The following is a 5,253-nucleotide window of genomic DNA, read 5'->3' on the forward strand; positions in this document are numbered from 1 at the left end:
GATATGAATAGTTAATAAAATGATTATAAGGTATATGTTTAGGGGTACTCGGTAGGGTAACTCCGGGTGCCCGTCATGACCCTCTAGTTGGGTCGTGACACAAGTTTTACATTTTTTCTAAAATTCTTGAAATAGTGGGGGATTGTAATAGTATTTCAATAATTTTAGTATCTTTAATTGAAGAAGAGTGGCAAGTTAAAATCACCTGGCAATGTGCATGACAATTTGTTGACAACTAGCATGCCATTTGTCATTGTTTAAAAGAGTCTCATTGCTAGGCACTTAATGTGGAATGAAAAAATGCATCAGAAATCTTCCTGTCCTCTTTCATCTCCCACGCTCTCTCTCTTCCCTATTTGTTTTTTCACTTTTATTTTATTATCCTTTTCTTGTTGTTTTATTTTTCTTTTCTAAAACTTCTTGTTATTATTTAAATTTTGCTGATTCTTGTATCCTTTAATTTCATTTTAGAGAAGAACTTGTTTAATCCTGGGGAAACATTTCACATTATTGAAATAGTTTCTTAGGACAGTGCCTAGCACGACTCAAGTCATATTTACTAAATATTTTATCATAGTAATATTTATTTTTCAAGTCTTTGTCAAAATAAATAATATTTGTTATTATTGTGATTTTACCTCGGTTTCCCAACAAAACCTCTGCCTTTAAGGCAAAGGCAAATCTCTGCCTTAAGGCAAAAGAAAAAAGAAATTTTTTTTGCCTTAAGGTAGAATTTGCGCTTTATAAACGGTTTTTGCTTGTCACTTTGCAAAATTATTATTTTTTTAACTGAGCGGGGGTTCGAACCCAAAACCTTGAGGTATTTTAGTTTACTTTTTTAAGCGAAGGACAAAAGTTAAAGACCAGCGCCTTTGAAGGGCAATCCGTGCAAAAAAAATGAATTTTCATTAAATGAAAAAAAAATGAATTTTCACTAAATGAGAAATAGGGGCAAAAATTAAAGACCAACAATTTGAAGGGTAAAAATTAAAGACCATTTCATATGAAGGGAAATCCGCGCAATTTTGTGATTATATATTCAGGCTATCCCTTTGTGCCTTGGCTTGGCAATCAATTTTCTTTTACATAGATAAAACAAACAGAAGAAAGCCAATATTATTGCGAGAACCCCACAATAAAACGATACCTTACAACTACAAGATGGGCTGCGTTTACCTTCTCCTATAGAATTTAGAGAATCCCACAATTTGAGAAACAACATTAATGCTGCTGTCTTGATAGACCTAAGGGAATTTTCTATCAGACTTGTTTTACTAGAAAATCCACCAAAAACTGGATGCATTTCTATATATATAATAAAGCTAGAAAATAGAAAAGTGATGTGGCACCTCTCTGCGCTAGGATTTGTATTTATCTTTTTTCTCAAATTTTTGACATTTTTCTCTTACATTCACCTTAGAATATTGCTTGAAATTAAATATAGAACCTCCATTAATTTCTTCCCTTAAATTTCTTTCATTAATTTCAGTATTATGATCATTTACATGTATGGCCGTTACGTTATCCTACAACCAAAGAGGCTTAGCGTGATGGGTCTATCCTTATTCCTAAAGATCATTTTAATTCTCTCCAAAGAATTACATTAGCTTTTATAAAGCTGCTTAGCCTTTTGTTCTTCTCTTAATTTTTATCTTCTCTGTAGCTCCTTTAGTATCAGTACTTTTATTTTCAATATTTTCATACTTTTCTTTCTTACACAATTTGTTTTAATTGGTTTTCTTTTCATATTCTCATCTATGCAAAATTTTCGTTCATTTTCTTTCTTTGGTAGTCATGTTTCATGATAAATTAAAGCATGGGTGTGCATTGATCTGTTTGATTTGGCTCAACAGGAGAAAATTGACTTGGAGAGTTGTTTAACACTGATGATGATATCAGTTTGACACGTTGAGACAAACTTTATATAATTTTTTTTGGCTTTTACGATTTTTTCCCTCTTAATTGAGTGCTTGATGATGTTAAATTATTGGTCATCCCATCATTTAAGAACACCTATTACATTGAGATTCTTCTACAAAATCATTTAGTTTCATATGGATGTGTCACAGAATGATGTTCCACGAGATTGGCCTAAATGTGCAACTAAAGGTAGAAGCTACAATATATTCTTTTAAGCTTTCTCTACATTGTGTTATAAATGATATAGATGTTGCAGGAGTTTCTCATTAAAATTAGGTTAATATTCATTGTTTCTTGTGAATATTTCAGGAAAATAATTTGTTCTGTTTTGCCTACTACAAAGGCTTAAAGAAGAACAAAAGCAACAAATTGTATCACTTTATATTAGGTTATGGGTAAAATTGTTCTGAAAAGAATATGTGCAAATTTAAAATAATAGAACTGCAGAGACGAAGTACAATAGAAAAACCGAATTGCATTTCTCTCTCCGGCTTTTCTTATGATATGAATTTATATTATGTAGTTGAAAGTTTGAAAAAGAAGGTCCTCTTAAACTCTTAACCATCTCTTCTAAATTCAAGGTAGCAATTATCTGATATGAAAAATGCTTAAGTATGATTAAAGCATGTACTTACAAATACATTAATTTCCTCGCTTTGCAGATTATTGAATACTTCTGATCAGAGACGAATCCATAATTTGAAATTTAGGGATTCAATTTTTAAGTTCCATTATATTTTTATAGTTATGAGTTCATATTTACTATTTGTTGCAATTTTAATGAATTTACATATATAAATTTATGCCGCGTTGAAAGATACATCAGATTAGATCGCGTCTCTGCTTCTGATAATGGTTGTCAAGATTGTGCTTCCACCACTGGTCCTAAAGGACCAAAGGGAAAAAAGGTTGTACTTATACCAGTTGAGTCCAGTACTCTTATTTTTCAAGAGTTTTAATTTCATTTCTTCCAAGCCATTTCATTTTAGAAGTTCAGGTCACGATTAACAAAAAATTTAAAAATTCATTAGAGAGAGCCAAAATAAAAAATCAAAGTGATTGACCGTATGTTACATGGCATTTCTCTTGGATTGTGAAAACATATTTTATCTTTTCATTTTTTGTTTACCTTATTTTTAAAATCTCAGAAGTTTCTAAAAACAAATCGTAATATAAAATAATAAATGTTACTCATGATCGAACATATTAGCTTTCTTTGACCATGAAACACAATTTTTTTCTCCTTTCTTTTGACCTTTTCTTTATTTTTTTCCTAATATAGGTTCTATATTAAAAACCTCAAAAGTCACTTCTGAATTACACCTCCCTCCTTTACTCTTATTTATCCCCTATTTCTTTTTCAATTTAGGGGGCCCAAAAGTCTATCAATAATTGCCTAAATAATTTCACTTAAATGGCTCTTACCTACTAACTATATAGATTAAATCTTAACGGAAGGAGGTTAGAAATCTTAATATTTTATCCTCACAAATATCTCCATTCATGTATGGTGAGATTTCTCTGTGCCTTTCTTTATCTTATGTGCTAACATGCTTAATTGTTTAAAACAGATTATTTTTATCTTATAAAAGGTACATGACATCACTCAACTCTAGAAAAGAAAGTTGAATACATATATACGGAAAATCATGCTTGAAAATTTATTGCACATATGCACATAAAGAGACCAATTAGTTGTAAAAAAAAAAGAATTTCTTTGCACGTTAAAACAAATTGAAAAAATTATAGTTACATCTATATAGATCATAGTACAAAACTCAAGTGTCTCTTTAACACAGAAAATTTGTAGATGATGAACAATTATAAAAAGGTATAACACGAAGTGTTAATAATAAAACACATTTAGGACTTAAAGTCTAATCTATATGGATTTGTAGACTAAGAATAATTTTAAAAATATTTTTAAAATTTAGATAATAAAAAATTAATTGAGATTTTTTATGTCCGTGCGAAGCGCGGGCAAATTCACTAGTTGAAACAATAATAAAGGGGTCAACCTTCAAAAGTAACACAAGCCAAATATTTGAGAAGTAATACTAGGAAGGCCAACTACGAATCCTCTCACAAGTTTACATCTAATGTTTTGTTCTGTACCTCGTAATTTTGTACATGAAATCTATTAGGAATTAGTTGTTTTAAGTGTAGACCTGGAGTTACCTTCAAGAATATATGAGATTATATGCGCCAATCTTATGGTTATGAGGGTTTACGTTCAAATAATAAGCTATGGAAGGATTGAAGGGCAAGTGGATCAAGGAAATTAAGTTTGTTGGATTTTATGGAAAAATATGAGGGGCAATTTTGGTCCAACTTTGAGAAAGAATATCTTTTAGTATATGAGGAGTTTTGAAGCAAAGTAAAAGCCTAAATTGAAGTTCATGAAGTCTAGTTTCCAACGCAACAAACTGCTCGTCGATACGGCGTTGGAGTAGAGAATTATGAACGTTACAAGTTAGGCGGGCAGAATGAGGGGACCTTCTTGCGGACGCACAAACGCCTTGTATTTGCTTGATTACGGTGCCACCGACTTCAACCCACTACATAAGGGTTAAAACCCCCATTTTTTCTCCATAATAATTTCCCAAAACACTCAGAAACATAAGGGAGCATACATATAACATAAAAGTGAGGATTTTGAGTAATTTCAAGTGACGGAGTATTAATCGAGATCCGGATAACGTGTAGTCGCGATTATAGTTTTGTCTTGCGTTGGAATTGGCTTGGATTCAAAGTAAATATTAAAGATATTGCTTCTCTAGCAAGAATAAGGTATGAATCTCTCCTTATTAATATTTATTTCAGTTTATTTACGAAGATAAAGTTATTAAATAGTCGTATAACAAGTTGGTTAGTTGAGAAACTTGGAAAACATCGTGTGGGATGTTTTATGGAGCCTATTGGTGTTGATAATGTTGTTGTGATGTTGGTATTGTTGTTGTTGTTGTTGTTGGTGATTGGATTGTGATTTCGGGCTAGGCATATAAATAGGGGAGATGTTGCCCGAATTTCAGCAGATTCTAAATGGATTTAAATTGAAGGCTTAAGATGAGCATATGACAATGAGCCTAACAATAGTATGAATGGTTTACATGTAGATTTACGAGCTTGGAAGGATAAACGTTGAGTAGTTAAGGAGACCAAAAAAAGGTATGTTAAGACTATTCCTCTTTCTTTTAAAGGCATGATTCTTTTCCTATGAACGCATACATGACTTCCATAATACCTTATTTCCGAAAATACTAGCAAGTTCATGATTCTCAAAATCCTTAAAGTTTCCCAAAAACGGTGTTTTCTATTTTAAGGCCATTAACC

This window comes from Lycium ferocissimum, chromosome 8, assembly GCF_029784015.1.
Source record: "Lycium ferocissimum isolate CSIRO_LF1 chromosome 8, AGI_CSIRO_Lferr_CH_V1, whole genome shotgun sequence".
Lineage (NCBI taxonomy): Eukaryota > Viridiplantae > Streptophyta > Magnoliopsida > Solanales > Solanaceae > Lycium > Lycium ferocissimum.